Here is a 25,177-nt window from a genome sequence, read left to right as displayed (position 1 = left end):
TATATGTGTTAAGTTTAAATAACTTTGCAGGGCCCTGCAAATTAATAATCCATATAAAGTATATTATTAGAGGGAAACTAATCTTACTGCTAAGCAGTGTGTTATATTACCCAGTGAACGTTTGTGTTTTGGAATTTAAAAATTATGTAAGGTAATAGTATCATGAATGATTTAAAAATGTCTGGTGACTTGCTTATTTTAAGTGATCACCAATAAGTCAGAAAAATGTATTTTTAAATATGTTTTTTAAAGTGCCTTTTGAACATTTTTAAACAATGGATTTAAACAAACTGCATAGAATAAATTACCATGTTTAAAGCTGTTTTATCTGATTATTTTTAACTGATGTAAAAGTTGTGTGAGAAACATTGTCTTTAATGGGTAGTTTTGGGGTTATTTACCAAAAATATTAAACTATTTTCCCATCAAAGTTATTCAATTTAAATAGCCTTAAATAATTTTTACTGCAACATATATTATTTTTCTTTAAAGCAACAAAATATTCCACCTCTGATTTTGAATAATGTGCCTTAAAAAACAGAAACACCTACGCTGTAGTCCAGGTAAGTGTGTGTCTGTGTATATATGTGTATAGGTATACGTATATGTTATAGAAAGAGGAAAAGATTGCTTTTCTATTTCTTGGTATATTTTGATCTGTCATGTACACTGAGAAATTAATTTATTCAACTAATTATTTATTTAAATAATTGTGCCCAGCATCTACTAGCAATACAGTGGTGAAGAAAATATACAGGATTTCTGTTCTCCTAGAGCCTTAATTCTACAGCTAGACAATAAACAAATTAATAGATGAAGTGAAGAAACAAGATATTTCAGAGAATGGTGGTAGGAAAATAAAAGAGTGATATGGTAGAGCAATTTTCTGGGTGGGGTGTCAGGGAAGACCTCTGAGGTAATATTTGAGCTGACCTGAATAACAGACATTTTATATGCTTCAAAAGGCATTTATGTCTATGAAGTTCTTTGCTCCTACTATGTAAAAAAATAGTAATAATAATGTCTCCCACCTTTGTGTAATCATGCTTTGGGCATATGTGAAGGCTCATTGAAATGTGATCTATAGGCCAAACACTTTGTGGTTTTAGGCATATTTCATACAAAGCCCAGGTCTATTGATATTAGATCAGCCTGGGACTTTTAGGATATGAATAAAAATTGACCTACCTCTTCCTAAGCAAATTATTACAGATGTTCATAAGGCCCCTGAGGCTTGACTGTCTGCCCCAATTTTCAGTAACTGCTACCCAATATGCTACTTACTAGTGCCCAAGCACATATATGTATGTACCAACATATATATACATGCAGTGCCATTTTGATTAAGCAGCTTTAGAAGAGCTAAGGAGATAAATGCTACTTCATGTTGCTTTAGTATCAGAGTTGTACAATTTAACATATCCAGAAAGTCCCATGTTTTCCAATCAGTAGTGTTTAGTTGTACTGCTAGTTAATGTCAGAGAAGAGATTTATTTACCTAAATATATACAGGTTTATTACCTATTTTAAGTTTTCCGAAAGTATAATCCTGGAAAGGATACAAGATTATTGTTGAATTTATTTTCTCACTAAAGGAAAGGGCTCTACCCCAAACATATTTTATATCAGATCTAATAATGCTGACAATATAGATTGTGCAAATAGAAATTCCTTTATTGTTTAATTAAGACTGAATGAACATTTAACAACTGGAGTTAAGCCACATTGACATTCTCCAGATAAGTCTGTATTAATAAACCATGAAAGTAAACTTTGTTTTGCCATAAGTTTGATTTGTTGCTAATTAATGAGTTTAGTATTTTGCCTAGAACTTTAACTACCATAGTTCTTAAAACTATCTTTGTGTTGCATCATTTCTTCTGCCAAAAGAACCACCCATTGTTTCTGCTAGTGTTTCCTATATTCTGTTTTTGATATTTATTTTTTCCAGGACTGAAAATTTGTCCAGGGCATTTACACTTTTTTTCTCCTATATATTGCCTCTGTATTGTGCAGTTGAATATACCTGTTTACTTTGCATTAATGAAATGCACATTGTTTTTATTTATTTTTTATGAGATTCAGTCCTAGGACTTTAGCTATCTGAGTTTTCGAATGAATGTGTAGTTGAAAGATTAACAGTAGTTCCTCATTTGTAGAGCTGCTAGATAATGTGTCAACGTAGAATTAGAGTGCAGTGTCTTAGTCTTAACAACTAATCGTTTTGATTTTTGTCAGCTTCAAATCTTTTTTTATAGAACTTTAAACTGAATTGTCTTTCCTCCTTCTATTCCTGTTAACACTGGAATCATACTCCTGGTAGCATTTCGGTTGAATTTCACTTTCCATTATTTTTTTTGTTAGATTGTAGAGAAATGGTAATAAAATCTAGAAAGGAGTTTGAGAGAGAAGTAATGATTCAACTTTTTCTTTAGTTTTATGCAAGGCTGTCTTCCTTGTATCTGTACTGTTCAGTGGGGTGTATGTGTGCATGTGTGTGAGAGACAGAAAGAGAAAGGTATGATTATTTTAATAGTTGGATTTTTTCTTTAAAATGTTGAAACTTGCTTTTTCATGCTATTTAGATTTACATAATAATTTTATTTGATGAGGTGAAAGTATATGCTTAGAAAAATTAGGCATAGAAATGATTAATTGTTTATAAAAATTTTTACAAACCTACTTGCCTGGTTGAATTTTCCCTCTCTTCTTGCCTGTGAATTTCTGGCTCTTTGAACCTTCCCCTATTCTTTTCTTCTCTCATTCCATGTCTTTTCTTTTTTCCTCTTCTTCCCATTGGCAGCAATTCTTTTGTTTCTTTTGACTTTTTATTGCCCCCATTTTCTGTCAGCAGGTGTGTTTTAAAGACTTTTTAAAAAAATCACGTACCTTTTGTGAATTTCAGTTCCCTCTCACCAGCTGAAGAAACTCCTAGAATTAACAGAAAGGAGAAGGAAGAGAAAATTTCCTAGAATTAACAGAAAGGACTCATCAAAATCCTAGAATTTTTTCTTTTCTATGGAAATGTTTTCTTCTAGAACCTGCCCCCAAAAAATACGGGTGCATTTTTTTAAATACTTGAAAACCAGTGAGAATCTGCCTTATTATTTTTAACCCCAAATTGATAGCATCTTGTCTGGCAGAAGTGGTTTGTGAGGTTTTGAGTGGCACTCATTGTGGCAGAGGTAGATCTTAGGAACAGAATCGCAAGTATTTTTCTACTTTATTTGAAACAGTGAGGCAGAGGATTCTCCTCTGGTTGGCCATTGCCTGCTTCTTTGGGCACTGTCATCTTGGGCTGTGACTTCCTCCTACCATCGTGTTTGGCCCTGAAGAAGGAACTTGTCCTCTCCCTTATTACCACAGCAAAGCAGAGACCAGACATTCCCGAATGTTCCAGAATAACAGAAGAAAAGGTCCAGAGAATAATTTATGAGAGCTGCCCAGATCCAGTGGGACCCTCTTGTCCCTCACCAAGCTGTCTTTTCCTTGCCACCTCTTTCCAAGGCACCAGGGGTAGCTGAACCACCCCCATTAGAACATTCCAGATACTACCACATCTTTAGAGTGTCAGCCAAATTGACATCTACCCTGTGAAAAATGAGGAAGCTCTCCCTTCACCCCGGTCTAAAGCTCTCACACTTCACTTCCTGCTGGAGAACTGACCCCTCCCCTGGGAAACCGACAGTGGAAACATTCACTTTCTTCAGAGGAAATGCCATCTTCACCCAGAGGAGTTTGGTCTGGATTTGTGGCCCCAATATGGAAATACCCAGTAATCTGACTTCAGTATATTTCATGAAGCCTGTATTGTTTGTTCTTAAATAAATCACATTTGGAACAGCAACGGCCAAAGCCAGGTGAGGCTACACCAGGCTGAATTCTGTTCCTGTTTCATCTCACTGCATTAAGGGTTTCCAACATGTGTTAGGATCCTATTTCAGCTGGGCTCACTTTACTATATACTAATGAGCTTTGAAACTTAAAAGAAGTTACTTTATAACTTCATTTATATCGTGTTCCTTTTTTAAAATTTTTTTAGAAGATTTATTTTTTTAAATTTATTTATTTTTGGCTGTGTCAGGTCTTAGTTGTGGCACGCGGGATCTTTTGCTGCAGCACATGGGCTCTTCGTTGTGGTGCACGGGCTTCTCTCTAGTTGTGGTGGCGGATTTTCTCTCTAGTTGTAGCTTGCAGGCTCCAGGGCGCGTGGGCTCTTTAGTTGTGGCTTCCGGGTTCCAGAGCACCTGGGCTCTGTAGTTTGCGGCTCGCGGGCTCTAGTTGAGGCTCACGAGCTCAGTAGTTGTGGCACGTGGGCTTAGTTGCCCCACGGCATGTGGGATCTTAGTTCCCTGACCAGGGATCGAACCCGCTTCCCCTGCATTGTAAGGTGGATTCTTTACCACTGGACCACCAGGGAAGTCCCCCATGTTCCTTTTTAAAATTAGCCACTTTCAAATATTCATCCTCAAGTGGAAGCAGAAGAAAAGAGTTGGGAAATAATAAGTGAATCACCTGTGTCTTCTTAGTGATCCTAAATTAGACATATATGCCCTGCTATTTTCTACGATCCTTAAGTAATAATGATATTTGGTGTTATTTTCCACCTGAAACTCTCATAATTTTACCAAGTTAGACCTTTTCATGTTTTATTGTCCTTACACTCTCTTAGGCTACTAAATCTTCAAACAGATTTACTAAATGGAAAACTGGTGTGTTCAGAGGTCAAGTGAAGCAGAACTTAGTGATGAAATTTAACCTGAGTCTGAAGTTTGAAAACACACCAAGATCCTGTCTCCTTTATAATATACTGACTTAGGAGGGTGGAAAAATGAAAAACTGCTTGGTGCTCATAAATTTTAAGATCACAAATGACCTCATTTAGGGCTAATTGATTACCTCATAATAATGTAAGTTAGTGCTTTAATATAGAATCTTTGTATTAAGTAGTAATTTAGCCTTTTACTAATTAGTACTCCTTACAAATCCTAAACAAAGAATATTTTCTAAATTTGCTCTTTAATAACTTTAGATCACTGCATAGATTATTTCAAACTCACTTAACAGAATCTCCTTTAAAGGGTTGTCTTTTTAACTTTTTGCATCTAAAACTTTTGATGTAGAGTTACCCAAACTTCTTGCCATTACTGAAATTCAAATAAGTGAAGCAAGGGAAATAGAAGGTGTTAAAATGTGAGGCAGAGACTTAACCCAAAAGCACGGTTACTATCATCAGTGAGATTATTTTTTTTTTATGAAATTAAAGAAAGTAGATTGGTTTACTTTGATGCTTTTTCTCCAGACTCCACTTTATGTGATAGGATGGTAGGATGGTTTTCTCTCTAAAAGTTGCTGTACTTTTTACACTGAAGGATTAAAAGTTAACATCACCCCATGGCATATCATGTTAAAATTAGGAGCTGTCATGGTTACTTCTTCTTTCTCCTCTCCACAGGTAATTCTTCCCAAGCTATTGGTTCAACCCAAGCTATTCTGTACACACAAGGTCAACAAACATTTGATTTATTTTCTTGGCATTAATATAAGTCAGAATCACACCCAGGAGACTAGGGTGTGGTAATATAGACATCAGATCTCCTAATACCATAATTCTAAGCCCGTCAGTCCACATCCTTTTTCATGTGAGAAAGAATGACAGAAACAATCTGACAATAAACAATCCGGCTTCTAGAGCCAAGACACACTAAAATGTAAGAAAAACTGGCATAACAGGGTGACCTGCATTAGGGCTAGAGGAGTGGTCAGTGGTAAATCCAGCCCAAACCCCTTGGACTGTGACCACAGCACACAGATACGTTATAATTATAAGGTTTAAGTAATGAAGTCACAGTCTGAGATCCTTTTAGTTGAACAAATATTTATGGATGACCTACTCTCTGCAAACATCTGTGGGAAATAAAAAGATGAATGAGACATAATTCTTGCTCTCTCTGAATCCACAATGTCATCTTTCTAATTTTCAACTAAATATGTAATTCAGTTTTCCCCAATACTCTGTTTTCATTCTTACATCTCTTCATGTAAGATTGTCTCCTAGAAGTCATTTAATATAATGCTCATACAATTCCAACTAGTAATTTTATTTTTTGCTCTCAATTCATCTCCCCACTCTAAGATCAAGACCAGGGTGGTGAATGGATGAGTTGGTGAATAATTTCAATCTACTCTGCTCTCAAGCTGAAATCACATCAGGCATATGTGGCTTTAACATACAAAATCAAAATATATTCACAATGTCTGTACCACTGAATTTTTCACCTTTTCATTGTTAGCTTTCAGAACCCTTTTTGGCAGATGAAATTGAGACTTTAAAAAGAAAAATTGAAGCTCATGATGCAATTTTAAAATTCAATAAATTTATTTTCCACTCGTGTTTTAAACTGCTAGATCATTTTCCCACTCTTCCTTGAATTAAACGCAACACACACGTGTGCCTATACACCACATACACACACAGACACATCCACTTTGGAGACCTCTGGTGAACAATCTATCGTCAGGGTTAATGGGACTTGTTGCTGGCCTGAGAGGAGCATGCAGGAAGGTGGATGGGAAGGGCTCTTGGGATCCACACCTACAGAGAAGTCGAGGGAGCAGGTCTGTGCAGAGGGAGGTGTTGAACTGTAAAGCAGACCTAACAAAGGCCTGAGCCAGCCCCTCAGGGAAACTCTGGAACTGGGATGGCCCTTCAGTCTTGCCCTACTTGGGGCAAGACTGCCTGGCAGTTATGCACCAATACAGGTACCCCCCACTTTTCAAAAGTTGCTTTCCTCCACTTCACTTTTATGAAACACCTATATTAGTACCTGTTTTTGCTAACACAAAGAAATCCAAAGAGGATTTTCACTTTTACAAAAAAGGTGAAAAGTGAACATAGCATTCCGCATTGGTTTTGCAGCGATGGAGCCATTATAGTGGCAGAACACACCCTGAACAGAGCAGGGAGAGTGACACCGCCAAGCTCCTTCCCCAGGGAACGTCACTCAGCATCAAGCCACCAGAATTTTGAACTGTGTCGGTGAGCATCTGTGCTCTATTTCAGTTTATTTTGTACATCTGTTAGCAAGATGTGTCCTAAGATAATTGCCTCTTTGCTTTATGCCATTTCAGCTTATGAAAGCTTTTGTAGGAACACTCTGCTCTCAGATAGCTGGGACACCTGTATTTAGCAGGTCACTGGATAAGGACTGCCCAGGGAGAAGGCATGATCTTGGACAAGGTACCTCTCGTCAGCTGAGGGTAATTCTTGGAACTTGGCTGAGAGCCATCAGCTGCCAGCACTCCCAGCAGCTGGAAATAGGTGCCTCAAACATGAAGGGGAGACCGGACCACACCCCACAATGTCCACTACAGAATCACGGTAAAAATCTGGCCATGAAAGCTCGCCTATGGCTTCTGTCTTCAGGCCTTTATTTTTTTTTGTTTTGTTTTCTTTTGGCTTTTCAAGAGTATCTAGACTTTCCCTCTTTCTCTTTGTGCTTTGATTTTTCAATACTGGAAAAGTTTCTCAATTGAAAGATTGAAAGTAAAGCTAAAACAGTACTTGCATGACAACTCCTTAAGTTACTCTGGACAACTACCAGTTATGCTTTGCTCCAAAGAATACGTTTCTGGACCAATTTGGGCTTCCGAGAAAAGTCAAATTGAGTTTAAGAGGCAGGAAAGTTGGGGCCTGCCTGTGCCGTGTGATTAGAATTGTCGTGGAGATCTCCCAGGGCCATTGGCTCTGACATTGTCTTCATTCGTGACTACCTCTGAACCCCAGTGGTGCTTACCTGTCAGTGTCACTCACCTTGCCCTTGGAGTGAACTGTCTCCTTTTGTTTATCACTTTATGTCTGATTGGAGTTCCCAGGCTTGACTGCCTGGTACCTCAGATACCTCGAAGTCAGGCTAGCCTACTGTCCTCCATGTCCGTGACACTTACCTGGGGATTGCATGAACACTTACCTGGGGATTGCTAAATGCCAGCTGATAACACAATCGAAGAATGGGTAAGAGCCAATGGGGTAAAGGGGTGCTAAGCAGGGAAGTGGATGAGCAGCTATAGTAGGCAGAATTTCTAAAATAGTCTCCTTTCCCCAAAGATACCCCATCCTAATCCCCAGAACCTGTCAATATGATGAAATATCACTTCCATGACTCTGTTGTGATAAAGCATAGTTTAATTTCTTAAAATAAGATTATCCTGCATTATCCACATGGGTCCAGTGTAATCACAAGAGCCTTTAGAAATGGAGAGCTTTCTCCAACCGGAGCAGAAAAGGAACTCAGAGCTGAAGCATGGATGAACTTGACACCCCGTTGCTGCTTTGAAGGTAAAGGGGACCACGTGCAAAGAAATTTGCATGTCCTCTAGCAGCAGAGAGAACCCCAGCTGATATCCAGCAAGAAAATGGGGCCTCAGGGGACTCCGTGCATGGAGCCCACCCTAGTCTGCCTGGACATCTGACCTACAGAACTGTGAGATTGTAGATTGGTGGTGTTTTAAGCTGCTAAATTTGTGGTAGTTTGTTACTGCAACAATAGAGAGCTAGTACAGTAGCCAAAATCAACAAGTTTAGTCTTCACTATTTTGAAAAGCACTGTTTCTTTGGAGAAAACTAGAATCTGTCTCTAAAACGAGTCTGTCAGAAGGGGAGGGTAGACTGAGATCAAAACTTATTTTGCATCATTATGTGCTGACTTGAGCTGCAACTTTATGTACCTTTTACTCCGAACACCTATCCTATGTGGCAAATGCTGTTAGTATCCTAATATCATCTCCATAGGCTGCTAACTGGTGTTCACAGAAACTAAGTTATTGGTCCAATGAGTTCTCAATCCTCGTGCTCACCAGAATCACCTAGTGAGCTTTTAAAATATCCTGATGCTCAGGCCTGGATCAGTGCGGTCCAGGCCTCTGGCACTTTTTTTTTCTAACTTAGTTCTAATCACAGGGCTTATTTATTTATTTACTGTTTATTTTTCTTCCAGTTTTATTGAGATGTAATTGATGTACAGAACTGTATACATTTAAGGTATACAGTATAATAATTTGACTTAACGTACATCATGAAATGATGACCACGATAAGTTTAGTGAACATCTGTCATCTCTTATAGATACAGCATTAAATAAATAGAAAAAAAATGTTTTCCTTGTGTGAAAACTCTTAGGATTTACTCTCTTTCATTTACAACATACAGCATTGTTACCTTTATCATGTTGTACATTACCTCCCCAGTACCTATTTATCTTACAACTGGAGGTTTGTACCTTTTGACTGCCTTCCTCCAAATACCCCTCCCCCACACCTGCTATCTCTGGTAATCAGAAATCTGATCTCTTTTTCTATGAGTTCATGTGTTTTTGAACTATTATTGACCTACGACACTCTCTTAGTTCCTGGTACACAACATAGTGATTCAGTATTTCTCTGTATTTCAAAATGATCACCAGGATAAGTCTAGTTACCATCTGTCACCATGCAAATATACTACATAATTATTGACTCTATTCCCCACACTATACATTTCATACCCTTGACTCATTTTTTTTGTAACTGGAAGTTTGTTACCTCTTAACCTCCCTCACCTATTTCTCTCATCCCCCCCACCTCCTCCTCATCTGGCAACCACCTGTTCATTCTCTATATCTATGACTCTGTTCCTATTTAGTTAGGTTTGTGTGTTTTGTTTCTTCAGATTCCACAGATAAGTGAAATCATACAGTATTTGTCTGTCTCTGCCTGACGTATTTCACTTGGCATAATACCATCTAGGTCTATCCATGTCGTCACAAACAGCAAGATTTCTTTTTTTTTTTTTGGCTGAGTAGTATTCCATTGTGCATATATATACCTCATCTTCTTTATCCATTCATCTATTGATGGGCACTTAGGTTGCTTCCATACTTTGGCTATTGTAAATAATGCTGTAGTGAACATAGGGGTGCACCTCTGGCACTTTCTTAAGTTCCTTGGATGATTCTGATATAACCAGATGATGTTTGACAACCACTGGTTTAAAATGTGGTTCATGGATGCCTGTGTCAGAATCCCCTCAGGGCCAGGGCAGACACAATGGTTGTCCCATGACAGCCATCCCCTACTTTGTCATTTACAACAGAGCCCCAGTTATGTTCAGGTAGCAATGTGCCTAGCCTTAAGGGACATTGCCACAGTCATTTCAATTTTGCACTCTAGCCACGTTATCCCATTGCACTTTCTCAAATACCTTCCTGTCTCCTTGTAGCTAGAGGCAATCAGTAACATGGTTCTGGCAGAAAACATGTAAGGAGACTCTGCCAGGGTGATGAGTTTCTAGGAAAGGTTTTTTTTTTCTGGAAAACAAGGGGCACCAGGAGAGCTGTCTGGTGCCATTCTTTGAGCATGGTGGTGAGAGGATGTGTTATAGGGAACAGTGTCAGCCTTCGCCATGAGTACTGACATGCTGAGACAGTAGGATAGAAAGAAAGAGCTTGGGGCCCTGATGACCTCATTGAGCTACACCAACCCTGGAACCATTATTAGGAGACTTCTTATTATGTGAGATAATAATAAGTTCATTTGTATCTTTTTTTAAATTAGATTCCACATATGAGTGATACCATGATATTTGTCTTTCTCTGACTGACTTCACTTAGTATGATAATCTCTAGGTCCATCTGTGTTGCTGCAAATGGTATTATTTCACTATTCTTTATGGCTGAGTAATATTCCATTGTATATATGTACCACATCTTCTTTATCCATTCCTCTGTCAATGGACATTTAGGTTGCTTCCATGTCCTGGCTATTGTAAATAGTGCTGCAGTGAACATTGGGATGCATGTATCTTTTCAGATTATTGTTTTCTCCAGATATATGCCCAGGAGTGGGATTGCTGTGTCATATGGTAGCTCTATTTTTAGTTTTTTAAGGAACCACCATACTGTTTTGCATAGTGGTTGTACCAATTTACATTCCCACCAACAGTGTAGGAGGGTTCCCTTTTCTTCACACCGTCTCCAGCATTTATTGTTCATAGACTCGTTGATGATGGCCATTCTGACTGGTGTGAGGTGATACCTCATTGTAGTTTTGATTTACATTTCTCTCATAATTAGTGATATTGAGCATCTTTTCATGTGCTTTTTGGCCATCCATATGTCTTCTTTGGAGAAATGTCTGTTTAGATCTCCTGCCCATTTTTTGATTGGGTTGTTTGTTTTTTTTACATAGAGCTGCATGAGCTGATTGTATATTTTGGAGATTAATCCTTGTCGATTCCTTCATTTGCAAATATTTTCTCCCATTCTGTGGGTTGTCTTTTCGTTTTGTTTATGGTTTCCTTTGCTGTGCAGAAGCCTTTAAGTTTAATTAGCTCCCATTTGTGTATTTTTGTTTTTATTTCATTACTCTAGGAGGTGAATCCAAAAATATATTGCTCCAATTTATGTCAAAGAGTGTTCTGTCTACATTTTCCTCTAAGAGTTTTATAGTGTCCAGCCTTACATTTAGATCTTGATCCATTTCAAGTTTATTTTTGTGTATGGTGTTAGAAAATGTTCTAGTTTCATTCTTTTACATGTAGCTGTCCAATTTTCCCAGCACCACTTATTGAAGAGACTGTTTTTTCTCCATTGTATATTCTTGCCTCCTTTGTTGTAGATTAATTGGCCATAGGTGTGTGAGTTTATTTCTGGGCTTTCTTTCCTGTTCCATTGATCTATATTTCTGTTTTTTGTGCCAGTACCATACTGTTTTGATGACTGTAGCTTTGTAGTATAGTCTGAAGTCAGGGTGTCTGATTCCTCCAGGTCTGTCCAAGTCACCCTTCTTTAAAACCAATCTCCAACACATCTCCCCTATGAAGATTACATGGAACAGAGAGGTAACTATTTACCCTCAACAAATAACATTCTGCCATTTAAAAGAAAAAAAAAAAAATGCACGTTGAAACAGGGATTCTGGTCCACAACGGCTAATGATCAAGAGAAAAACTTGCCTAAATTTCCTTAAAATGTGGGTGAAATCAAACTTGGTCAAAAGGAGCTGCTGTCTCCCAAATGCAAATGGTCCTAGCTGTCCCCTTCCAGGATATCAACTTAAGAGAGCAAGAAGATCTCTTCCCCAGTTGAGACAGATGAGATCTCAAAGATCATACTCTGATCCTCCAGATCACATTCAAGAGATCCCAAACCAGTCCAGTCCCTGTTCAAACTTGAGGGAGCTTGTTTGAGGATAGAAACAAACCAACAAGGAAACAAACCTTACATAGCAAATGGAAATATGTTAAAATTGCCATTTCCAATAGATCGTATGGGTCCAAAGAATAAAATGATCTTAAGAATAAAAACAATTTTTTTTTCAATTTTTAAAAGAAAGAAAGAAAAGCCTGTTTTTCCCAGATTCACCAAACAGATGTTTCTTACCTTTAGACAAAATTTTTATAAGCTAAAAAGCAAACAACAACAAACAAAGGACTCAGAATTCAGTTTTCTTAACTGCTCCAACATCAAAAGAGTTAGTTGATCACCTGGGAGGGAATTAAATCTTCTGTAATGAATTGAAGACATATTTTATTGGATGTGGGTCGGCCCCCTGCTCAATAGTAAAACTGACATATTTTCCGTGTTGAATTATAATTGACAACTCATTTTTGGAGGAATCTGGGGGAAAATAACAATGCATTACTCTATTTGCCCACCTCTAGTATTGTTTATTCATTGCACTGTGTAGATGGAGACACTGAGTCTCAAGGAACTGGGGGATTCCTTCACTGCTTGATGGAGAGGACCCAGCCACGTGCTTCATGCTGACCTCGCTGACAGCCTCTTACTCCCCAGTGCCCCTGTGGCGCATGCAGAACACACTTCCCTCCTGCTCTGTTCTTACTATCTTTGCACGTTCTCATTCTCCATCTCCAGCTGCCCAAGTCCTCCTTGTCTCTCCAGGCTCAGTTCAGATGCCTCCAGGAAGCTCCCACCACTCCTCTCTGTCCCTTCCATGGCACTTGTTAGAACCATTTAGTGCAAGCCTCTTATCTTGAAATAAGTTGATTGGCACATCTTAGAAGGCAGGGACTCAGTCTGTATCTTTGCATGTCCTACAATGTCCAGGACAAGGCCTTGGACCTAAGATACAGTCAATAGATATTGGTTGTCTGAATGGCTATCTGCCCTAAATTGGTCAGAACAGCCTTCTCCCTATAGGAAGGGGTTTCTTCCCATGGGGTAGGCAAATCTGTCTACAAGCACCCGCCTTGCCTAGTCCTGAGCAACTTCCTGACACCCCAACTGCCCCCAACCACCCAGGCCCTTGTTATTACTTACTAGTTTCCTTTTCCAAAAGATCAATACAGTGGGGAATGGCTGAATTTGGTTTCATCCACTATTTGAGTTTTAAATTGTACTTACAATGAGTGAGGGCCTACTAGCCTAAAACTATGAGATTAAATCATTTGTTGAATGAATGAGTTTGATGGGGTTCAGGGGAGGCCACTGCAAGATGTGCCACTCAGGCATGTGGATTATTTTGAGCTGAAAACAAGCAAGGCCCAGAAGACTCAGGAAGAACCTTTGAAATTCCCCTTTACTGCCTAAAAGAATTCAAAATAGAAAGCCTGTTCCAGGAGGTAACTATCACCATAGACAACTGTAGGAAAGTATGAACTAGGTGTGGTAGACAGGGAAGAACTTAGCAAGCCCTGTTTGATCAAAGTCCTCTCTGTGTCCCATTGTCTTCAGATGGCTCAGCAAACATTTTTTTACAAAACATTAATCCTTTTCATCTTCCTGTGTGAATTGCTTTACTTCCCTTCAAAGTCTCAAACCCCAGCCTCCTCCTTCAGAGTTCAGAACGGTATATGTGTGTGTGTGTGTGTGTGTGTGTGTGTGTGTGTGTGTGTGTGTGTGTGTGTGTGTGTGTGTGTATACACACACACACATATACCTTAGCTTTGCTGCACACACATATACCTTAGCTTTGCTGTCTTTGAAATTCTTCATGCTTATGTGGTTTCCCTGTACATATGTAATAAATTTAATTTTCTCCTGTTAATCTGCCTTATGTCATTTTAGTTGCCAGCCAAAAGCAATGAAAGGAGAAAAAGGGCAAAATTCCCCTCTCCCACAAGTTCACTGAGTCCTGATTTCAGGCCAGCATTGCATAGAGATTGAGCCATCAGGAAGTTTAGAGAGATTAAAGGGCATACAAACAGAAGGGTAACATGAGATCTGATTCTGTATCAGATTAAAATTATCCTTTGTATGTGTGTATGCTCTTTAAATCCTAACTATCAACAGGCCTGGGTCTGCTGTTGGCCTCGCCAGGAAGAAGGGCTTGAGACACACACGGAACAGGCCTACCTGGATGGCTGGAGACCTTAATAGCTAAAGCCTGAGAAGTGCTGAGACCCTTTAGAGACACTGGTAGTTTTCCAAATAAGAGTTCCTGAAATTATGGTGTTAGCTTTTGATGGATAAGCGTGAAAGTTTTGTTTAAACGTAAATCAACCATGTCTTGATTCAGGAAAGAAGTTTATCTATGACAAATAGCAAGTCTTCCTCAAGTGTCTGGGTGTCTACTGTTTGAGATTTTTTTGGTGCCTGTTGTGCTTCCAGAGATATTTATGTGTTGGTAATACTCTTGCATATATACTTTCTGGATGAAAATATATCTCCTTAAGTACTAGATATGTTAAAATATAAGCCTAACTGCTAAAGAATTTACCAATTCTAAAATATGTACGTTTCAATTCAAGGATGGCATTTTGTTTAGAAATGTGACACGAAAATCACATAACTGATGAGGTATGGTAGGCAAATAAGTTGCAACATGACTTTCTTAAGTGAATTTTTTTAATGATTTTTTTTTTACTTTTTGGGAAAAAAATTCTGAAGGAAAAGAGTGCAGGAAAAAATACACATCTCCTTTATCTTGTTTTAAAAATGATGCGCTAGGAAGAGGTCCAGGACAGTGAACAGTACACAGTCAAATAGTTTAAAAGGAGAATAAAACAGAATGGAGAGAGAATATTAAATGAGTTTTAGTCCATAGTTTGGAAAAGAAATGAAATGGACAGAAGCTGTAACTCAGTCTGCGGAGAAGACATTTAGGGGAAGCAAAAGTTAATAGATTCTATGTATGTCTCAATACCTAGTACCAGACGTAAGGTACCTGCCATAGATTTACTTATTTGTTACACAATCACTCTGCAAGGTAGGATATTTGTCCCAGTTTACTAATGAGGCTGAGATTAAGTAATTTTCTTGGGTGTGAATCCCAGCTCTGCGTCTTGCCAGCTAGGCAATCTTTTTTTTTTTAATTTATTTATTTAATTTATTTTATTTTTGGCTGCATTGGGTCATCATTGCTGTACGCGGGCCTTCTCTAGTTGCGGCGAGCCGGGGCTACTCTTCGTTGCGGTGCGCAGGCTTCTCATTGTGGTGGCTTCTCTTTGATGTGGAGCATGGGCTCTAGGCGTGTGGGCTTCAGTAGTTGTGGCTCACGGGCTCTAGAGCGTAGGCTCAGTAGTTCTGGTGCACAGGCTTAGTTGTTGCGCGGTATGTGGGATCTTCCCAGACCAGGGCTTGAACCCGTGTCCCCTGCATTGGCAGGCAGATTCTTAACCACTGCGCCAACAGGGAAGCCCTGGGCAATCTTTTTTCTTTTTTTAATAAATTTATTTATTTATTTATTTAGGGCTGTGTTGGGTCTTCCTCGTTGGGTCTTCGTTGCTGCATGTGGGCTTTCTCTAGTTGCAGCAAGCGGGGGCTACTCTTCATTGCGGTGCGCAGGCTTCTCATCACAGTGGCTTGTCTTTGTTGTGGGGCATGGGCTCTAGGCACACAGGCTTCAGTAGTTGTGGCACGCGGGCTCAGTAGTTGTGGCTCACGGGCTCTAGAGCGCAGGCTCAGTAGTTGTGGCGCACGGGCTTAGTTGCTCCGTGGCATGTGGGATCTTCCCAGACCAGGGATCAAACCCATGTCCCCTGCATTGGCAGGCAGATTCTTAAGCACTGTGCCACCAGGGAAGTTCCAGCTGGGCAATCTTAAACGTGAAAATTTCTGACCCACACTTCCCTCATCTATAAAATGTCACGAGTATGCATGTACGTTCCTTTGCATAGTGCCTTGGACATGTAAGAACTTAATTCTTTCACTATTATTGTCTACTTGAACCTCTCAGATCTATGCTGGAAAATGGCAAATTAGAAGGCGCCCCACTCTAGTTTCCTGTAGTCTTTTTTTTTTTTTTTTTTTTTTATTTATTTATGGCTGTGTTGGGTCTTCATTTCTATGCGAGGGCTTTCTCTAATTGTGGCAAGTGGGGGCCACTCTTCATCACGGTGCGCGGGCCTCTCACTATCGCGGCCTCTCTTGTTGCAGAGCACAGGCTCCAGACGCACAGGCTCAGCAATTGTGGCTCACGGGCCCAGTTGCTCCGCGGCATGTGGGATCCTCCCAGACCAGGGCTCGAACCCATGTCCCCTGCATTGGCAGGCAGACTCTCAACCACTGTGCCACCAGGGAAGCCCTTTCCTGTAGTCTTGCTTTCAAGATCTAACTCTAACCTAAGCCATCTCAGCCCTCATCCTACTACATGACTGGAGTTTTATTTCTTAGGAGGGAAAATGGGTCCCAAGAATCTCATTTGCCAATAGAAGTGATTATAAGTCATTAACATTTTGCTCAGTCTCTGTGAATCATGATCAGGTTACAAAGATATCTAATTATATTACAAAAAAAAGAAAGAATAAGGCCCTCTATTTCCATTTCTTACCTATGATTCCCTGATTCTGTGATTGCATGAGCCTCACATCCCCCATGCTGTCCATGGAATATCAGTTACAAAGGTTTTAGCCTTCTGTAGGGTGGTTCGCTACATTTTTTCTCTCAGTAAACTCTGTTAACATGTGACCACCCAGATAGAGGAGAAAACTTTTCTGGGGTCTAGATATTTTCCAAGCTAGATTAAGGAGAAGGTTAATGAGACATCTGACAGAGGCACCAATCCAAAGGGGCACCAAAACATTTCTGGAGACATAATAAGATTAAGAAAACTGTGCTGGCCAGAACTCACCTCAGGGAGAATACTGTACATGTAGGAAAGGCTTTGCTAGACTGCTGAAGATGAGAGCTCAGGTCTCCAGGAGCATTTGGAGTCACACCAGATGTTCGCTGAAATACCGAGTGTAGGTTCCGTTAACTGAACACTTATGCTTTGACGCTAGGGTATAAAGTATGAGACATGAGAAGTCCCAACTTCTCCCTCCACTTTTTCCATGAAAAGCTGGACCTCACCTATAAAGAAGTGTTGAACAGATATATGGAGATAAACTTTAATATGGTAACCAGATACTCATAGGTCTTGTTTTATGAAATATTTCCAAATATCACCTGGGACAATGCTCATAGAACTTACACTGTATCTTTTTTTTTTTTTTCCCCTGGTAAGGCTTTATTGGGGCCCCTGCTGCAGCACGGGCTGCAAACAAACACGTTCCCTTGCTTGCTTGCTCCCTGAGGGGGGATGAGCTTTTTCCTTATATGGAGTGAGGGTAGGGGTGTGTCCAGGGGTCGGGCCAGAGGGGTGGCTTAGGTGTTTTGCCCACCCTATCTTGATGTTGCGTGGTACATTTCAATCTTCTACACCGGAGGTTATTTACTGGAGCTCTTCCCTTTCTGGAAGAGGGAGACGTGCCTGATTTCGCCCTCAAGAACACAGATTTAGCTGTCACAGTGGAATTCACTAGCCCCACATCTTGCCCGTACCCAATTCACCAATGTATGTAACTGAGTCGGGCACAACTCTCTGCTATTAATTAAAATATAAAAGCAAATGCCAGTAATAACAGGTGTAGTGGTGAATTGACTTGCTTATATAAAGCCATTCTGTTGTGGCTTCATCTCTCTTGCCACATTGTGGGTTATTTCTTGATGTATGTGTAGATAATGACATGCTGGCGGCAAAGATGGATTTGCTTGAATAGTTAACCATTAGTTAATATGTTGATTGCAGTTTATTCCATAGCAAAATTCCATATCTTTGTTAATTTTTTGTGCCACGTTACGTAGACGCAAACAGAACCAGAACCGAAAGTTTCATTCAGCTTTTCTTGGACATAGAGAGGGATGGGACTCAACAGTTGCAATGTGTTCTGTGCACCCTGTTATTTCAAGCTGAAACTGTCTGACCATAAAATTTTTTTGATGTGAGGAGGGACACCTGGTTATCATGCATGTACAAGGGAATGATTTGATCATAGCAAAATCTTGAGGACATGTAAGTTTATGTGACTTGGGAAGCTCTGGATTCAAACATCCTAGTAAGTAGCAGATTCATAAGCCAAGGAAAAGAGGCTCCTGTAATGGGTAAATTTCTATGCATTGGAAATGTTTTTAAAAAATTGTATTGAGAGGGAATGGACCAAAGAAGCTTCAACATGTTCCTTTGTGTAATGATGAGATTTGTTTCAAAATTTATGCAAAAAGCCAGGATATCCGGGAGTAAGTTATAGAGAATGCGGAACCTATCTCTCTGAAAGGAGGTATTAGTTTGACAAGCCACGTGATAGTAATGGCTGCAGTCAGCTGTTGGTATTTTTGCAGTATGTAAGGGAGAGAGCATAGATGAATCTTTCTTTTGTGTACTGCTTCAGTTAACTATGAGAGGAATCGATGTGTTCAATCTCATCTAAGATTTCTTTTTGAGCCATAAGCCAACACTTCAGGGGTGTGGATCAATTTGTAGTGATAGTAACCCCTGCTATGCTTGGTAAAATGTCAAGCTTTGCTCCCTATATACAGAAAGGAATAGCTATTTGTATAATACACTATCATGCACTTGGTGCAAGAAATGTGTCTGCAAAAATGAAGAAGTCTCTGTCTTCTTTATATAGTAACGAAAACCCCACTGGGAGGTAAAAAGAAATCTTTGCTTCTTCTGTGATTTTTGTTAAGGAATTGTTAGGTGGCACAGCATCCATCTCCATGTAGAAGTGAGGTGAATTCCCATGGCAGCACGTTTATTTTGCAACAGGAAGAATGATGAAAATGAGTAAAATGCTTCTTTCTTTTGCCCCTCTGAGAGGGTGTCCTTCACCAGTTTACCTGAGTACTCATCTAATTGAAAGTGATGGGGGTGCATAGTCTTGGAGACTAGGATCTATAGTAAGAAGAAATGCAAAAAAACCCCACATTATTTTGTCTTATTTCAATTCTGGCATAAGAAATAAGATTATGCAGGAAAAAACTTTAAAAAGACTTCCAAGTCAGACTGTTTCCCTCTGAGAGAGGAGTTTTCAAATGGTCTCTGTCGTCTTTAACGTATGGCAGCCCCAGCCTGGAGGAGCCAGCTTATGCGGTTCTCCTGTGGGCTAGAGAAGAAACCTGGGCCGCCTGTCACAGCAGAACTCCACGACCTGCTGCCACATGGAAGAAGATGCATCACAAAATCCAAGACAACCCGTCCATTTCTCTTCCCAGGGGATGGTGGAAGAGGGAAGCTGAATGGAGTAGGAGGACTAAGAAAGCAAAGTGCTAGGATGATGTATTCACACTCCCTCCCCACCCCGCCACCCACCCCACTCCCCAGCCCAGATGAGTGAGGAAAACACACAAGTACAGAAGGCAGAGATGTTCTTGCCCCAACACTCCACTTGGGACTCTGGGAGGAATAACCTCACGGGCTGCTCTGCACCATTCTGGGGAGAACCCACATCACTTGGCCGTGCAGGAAGTCGGGAGGAGGTTGTGGTTTCCCCCAGTGGCCTTGGTTCCCATAGGTGTATCTATAGGGTCCTACAGTCCTTGAGCCTGAGGTGGAGAGCATCCCCGTGGGGGGTGCGGTACTCTGTAGAGCAGGTTACAGGGCAAGTCACCTGGCCAGTGACTCAGAAGTGTCTGTAGCCCCTGAGGAACCAGAATGAGGGTGAGTCAGTCAAAGAGAGACCAGATGACAGAGTGACCACAAGTCCCTTCATGAGCCTGGGCTCTGACCACATGAAGACCTAAGGACAGCTCTCGGGAACTGCTCTAATGGTTCCCAACCATCTACATTGAAGAAGAGGTCCAGAAGAATATGAAGAAAGTTAAAACTTGTGTGGAGAATGGAGGGGGGGCATGCAGATGATGCCAAACCAGCCCATATAAGGACTTTGGAGGAGGTCTACATTGTACAGTAGCCACAGAATTGAGCCACAGCTGTCAGCTGGGCAAGAACCAACCAGGCGAACTAGGTCCATCGCCCCAAAGACCACTGTGCCCAGTATTCTTCCTGGCTATCCAGGAGTCGTGAAAACCTTGCCTGTCCCCCCATGTCCACAGAAGCCATCTTGCAGTGGGGTCAGGGGCACATAACATAGAGGAGATCTGGGAGGCTGTATTTTTTTTTTTTTTTTGTCTTTTTCCCCAAAGCTGAGCATTATCTAAAGGGATTGTTACCTTTATTCATTTGAACTAAGATTTCACCCAGATAGGGCTAAAAGTTAGTGATTGATTCCCCCATGAGTAGAGGTCAGGAGGGGAAGCCTACAATACTTATAATTAAAAACAAAAGAACATATTTCAGTTGTACAGTAAGTTAAATTTGCAACCCTGTTACATTTTTTTTGAAATCCATGAGAAACAAGTCTGTTTTTCACAACCAAAGTAATTCTTTATTTGACAATTTAAAAAATAGAAAATTTATCCTTCACCTACCATATGTATCAGTTGTACTCAAACACAAAAATGAGTTCATGTAAACATTGATCTAATAAAAACATGGTGTGGCCAGAGAGAAATTATTTGCTTGTATACAGCAATTTCTAATTGGGATAAAGTATGTTGAAGTAACTTTCCTTTTCTTGGAGAAACAGTTTCAGAAAATGAAGAAATGACCACCTCAACTGATGTGACAACTTATTTGCAACAATTGAGTGACTCTTTACATGGTTATCTTCCCACTGGAGATACCATGCAGAAAAAAACAAAGAATAAAAATGAAGGATACTGGAGCCATTTTTGGAAAAATGTCAATTGTATCAGTGAAAGTCCTCTACATAAAAGATAACCTTATTGAATCATGACCCAAAGAATAGGTTTTAGCAAAAAAGGCTTGGGAATTTCTGGTGAACTTGATTAGCATATCCTACAAATAGCAAAGCCATCAGTGGAGATTATGTGATTTTAGATTTTCTCACTTTTATACATCAAAAAAAGGTCTAGAAACTGATAATGACATGAGTATGTAAAATGTCTTTTATTTCTTAAATATCTTTGAACAAAAACTATAGGAGAAGAAAATATTGTTTTATATGGCTATAATTTTAATGTGTTCTAATTAATTCAGAATTATGGTAAACACTGATTATATTTCATTTATAATTATAATTATCTAAAAAGTATTATTCTCTTTCAGTGGTTTGTAATACATGATGTAAGAACATAATTTGAGAACAAAAGGATGCCATTTGCCATCAAGTTAAGGACCAGGTTCAGTATCCAAATTGCCAGCACAGTCTTTCAAAGATCTGGTGCTTATGTTCCAATGACAACAACTCAACGCAAAGCCCCCTGCCCTGATTTAAATATAACTGAAACCTGATGAAGGCATCTATTTGCCTTTCATTTTAAACGAGGTCTTAGAGGATTTGATAGAATATAATGTGTGTTAAGGAGCAACTCAAAAAGCTGGCATTACCTAATCACTCTTGTTGCTGTAAAACAAATGTGATAACTATGTCTAAATTGTCAGAGTACATGGTGACTAAAACATAAAATCTTTTCAAGTAGGCATTCTTATCATGAGCTATTGGATCTTGAAGGCTCAGCGTGTCTGTGTCCAGTGTCTTAGCTCAGCGTCATGTCACCTTCCCTCCAGTGTTTTTCCAGTTGGCACTCCCCATCCATCCATTTGCCAAGGACAACTCCTTTACTTCCGTGGCAACTGGTCTTATTTGAAAATGATGTAGCCTGCTCTCTCAGCCTCTCTCCCTCTTTACTATCCTCCTTTTTGTCCAGTTATTACATCTTTTCACTTTCCAAAGGGGCAACAGATCCATTGTCAAAGTCTTTACCATGAGCAAATATAGGTAGTGTGGAAAATCCTTATGCAGCATTTTATAAAAGTGTACATTGGTTAGAGTTTTGCAATTAGAAAGATTATCTGGATTCAAACTGGATTTCAGTTTTGCTGCCAAAAAACAGCCTGCTGCTCCCAAAAAAGAAGTCTGTCTCAGTCACATCCTCAGGTCCCAAGCTGTCCAGTTGGGATGTGTGAACTTGCTTCTTGGGAGGAAAGTTGCTTGGAATTCTCCCAGACCGCCCCAGCTGCTGTCGGCGGCTGTGAGGTTCTTACCTTCCGACTTTACGTTTTCCTTTCTGTATGTGAGTCCAGCTGCCCACTTCAGCATCTCAGCCAACCACCCCTTTCTACCCCCAGCAAGTGCTCAAAGTAGATTCAGTATTGAATATGTATACTTTCTTTCACAATGTCATCAATAAATCAGCAAGGTATTGCAGCATGTCTACAAATGCTGCAAAGGCAGACATTTTGCCATCTCAACCCTGCCGTGCTCCTGCCGGTCTGAGACTCTACACTCAGACCTTTCTGGTTGTGACTAAGACTCTGCCTTTCTGGCCCAGGGATATATCCTTGAGCAACCTGAGCTCTTGCCCCCCAATCAGTAACCAAAGACTTACTTGAGTGCCACCCTGCTTGTCAGCAAGCTCACACAAATTTTACAGATGCAAAATTTTACAAATATAAAAATATCTGATTAATGTCTGATGTTTAATGACAGACTTAGAAGAGGATATACATGAAATTATTTCTGGGTGTGTTTTGACAAACAGAAGAATTTTGGATCAGGAGCAGCTCCTGTTAGAGGTATTTAGAAAAAAGGAGAGAAAAGAGCAAAGCAATAGGCATGGACAGAAGGAGGCAGAGAGAGTTGGCAGGAAATGAATAGAGATTTTTGCAGTGAAATACTGGAAAGATAAAAGAAGATAATTAAAAGTAACCTAGGGGGCTTCCCTGGTGGCGCAGTGGTTGAGAATCTGCCTGCCAATGCAGGGGACACGGGCTCGAGCCCTGGTCTGGGAATGATCCCACGTGCCGCGGAGCAGCTGAGTCCGTGAGCCACAATTACTGAGCCTGCGCATCTGGAGCCTGTGCTCCGCAACAAGAGAGGCCGCGATAGTGAGAGGCCCGCGCACCGGGATGAAGAGTGGCCCCCGCTTGCCACAACTAGAGAAACCCCTCGCACGGAAACGAAGACCCAACACAGTCATAAATAAATAAATAAACAAATACTTAAAAAAAAAAAAAAAGTAACCTAGGGCCTATGAACCAAAGTCTGTGGGAGTGTGTGAGTAAAGAGAAGTACTGAAGAGTTGAGGAAATGGGAAGCAGGAGGTAGAAGTCAATAGCCCCAGAGTTACACATTCAGAAAGAGAGTTGTAGCAAGTATAGCTGGTTACCTATGGGATTTCCGCCTTCTTCCAAATTAACAAAATACTCATTTGTTTAGGGCAGAAATATCATCAGTTAAAAACTCTAGTCTTCCCAGATTCTCTTTCAACCACGGGAGTAATGTGACACCAACGAGACGTAGGCGAATATCCCTACAGACTTTCATTCTCCAATAAATGTCAAAGCCTCCAGAAGGAAAGGGTACTGCTATTCTCCTTTGCTCTTCCTCGTTCCTGCCTTGTGAGTGGTCCTGACGCTGCAGATGCAGCAGTCATCCTGCAGCCACGAGGAAGAAAATCACATGACTGAGGATAGAAGGAGCTGGAAGGTGGAAAGACCATGATTCCTGATGAAAACCTGGAGCCGCTGCATTTTTGGTTATTTGAAGCAGAGCGTACTTCTAACAGACAGAGGAAGGTACCTTTGGGAAGGGACCCACCAAGATGAGCACTCCTTTATATTATCTTGAATATATTATCTGTAACAAAATAAAACTAAATTAGACACCTCTTCCTGAAATAGTGTAAGAGGGAGGGACAGCCAGTTACATTTCCAGTGAGCAAGGAATGATAAAAGGAAATTAACTGTACATTACTCATATTATTCATGTAAAATGAATAATACGAATATCTTTCTATTTCAAATTCTCTTTGCTGTTGTATTTTAGTAAACCTAAAAATATAGGGGCTTTCCTAAGTTGATAATACAGCTGATTCTGCCACGGTTTCTTATTTTTTCTGTATAAGGGTTTAAGTTCTTCCACTTCAAATAGCACTTCCTTTGGTGTTTTTAAGGAACCTAAGTCTGAATGAGGAAGAACTACTGTATGATAATCCTCTAGGACTTGGAGCCCAAGGCTATACTCATCGCAACAATCATAGTCTTATAGGCACAGGTTCTATTCTTCTTGAAGCTTTGGAGTTTGGGTGTAACCTTTCAGAAACTAAGTAAACTCCTGGGATGACAGCCCAGTTGTTCTGATCCCTGAATCATGCTGTTTCATAGATTCAATGCACCTTAGATAAATTTAGTATTTATTTTTGATAATGCAACTAATATGAACACATTTCTAAGTGATTTCTTTAGGAAATTTGAGTATATATTTGTTACACTAGTATGTAGTGAAAAGAATCTGCCTTCTAAAATTTAGACAAGTTGAAAAAGTGACATTTCTGTCCTTTGAATAAAAAGCAAATGCATTTAAAGTATATACATAGTGTTAAGTGGGGAAAAGGAATTTATCAGAAGGAAAAAATGATCAGTTCTATTTAAACTACCTGTTTTAGAGTTATACTAGTTTCTCATTCAGAAATGTATTAGGTCAACATAAGTACATCAGAACTGCCAACACCTTTGTTACCCAGATTGGAAGAAAGAACATGGATCAGGTGTCAATTCCACCTTAAATAAAGTGGGTCGTTTCCTTCTATTTTAATAGTTGAGATTTAAGAAAGAAACTGGACCCGATGGGGATTTGATCCCACAAGCAGGAGATGAACACACTCCAAATCGCAGTGTAGTTCCAAGGAGACCTTCAGGTTTTTTATTCCAAGGATTGGCTCGATACTTCATTACACAGAAAGTGTGTTTGATCAGGTGAGACCTTCAAATCTGAGCTCCTCTGTGGTCAGGGGAATGCTAATGACTGTCTGACAGCTAATCACAGACATTGGATTTTCCCTCTAGCATCCCTGGCAGGTTTTCCTTCTATCTGGTGGCTGGTGTGGCACAGACT

At 40.0% G+C, this 25,177-nt stretch overlaps 1 protein-coding gene across 3 annotated transcripts in view; it reads left to right on the top strand.

Annotated features, from left to right (window-relative positions):
- The window catches only part of C1GALT1 (core 1 synthase, glycoprotein-N-acetylgalactosamine 3-beta-galactosyltransferase 1), a 239,440-nt gene that overhangs the window by 42,049 nt on the left and 172,214 nt on the right, over positions 1-25,177 (top strand). For 2 of the 3 annotated variants that reach the window (XR_014266424.1, XR_014266425.1), the window contains exons 5-6: positions 493-7,039; positions 7,132-7,381. The gene's annotated coding sequence lies outside the window, so the exon portion shown is untranslated. Of the gene's footprint in view, positions 1-492; positions 7,040-7,131; positions 7,382-25,177 lie in introns of those variants that run through there. The other variant, XR_014266426.1, reaches the window with a different exon arrangement.

The sequence above is a fragment of the Balaenoptera physalus genome (assembly GCF_965194825.1).
Source record: "Balaenoptera physalus genome assembly, chromosome: 8".
NCBI lineage: Eukaryota > Metazoa > Chordata > Mammalia > Artiodactyla > Balaenopteridae > Balaenoptera > Balaenoptera physalus.
The sequence above is the reverse complement of the archived record's forward strand: the minus strand, read 5'-3'. Positions and strand labels throughout refer to the sequence as shown.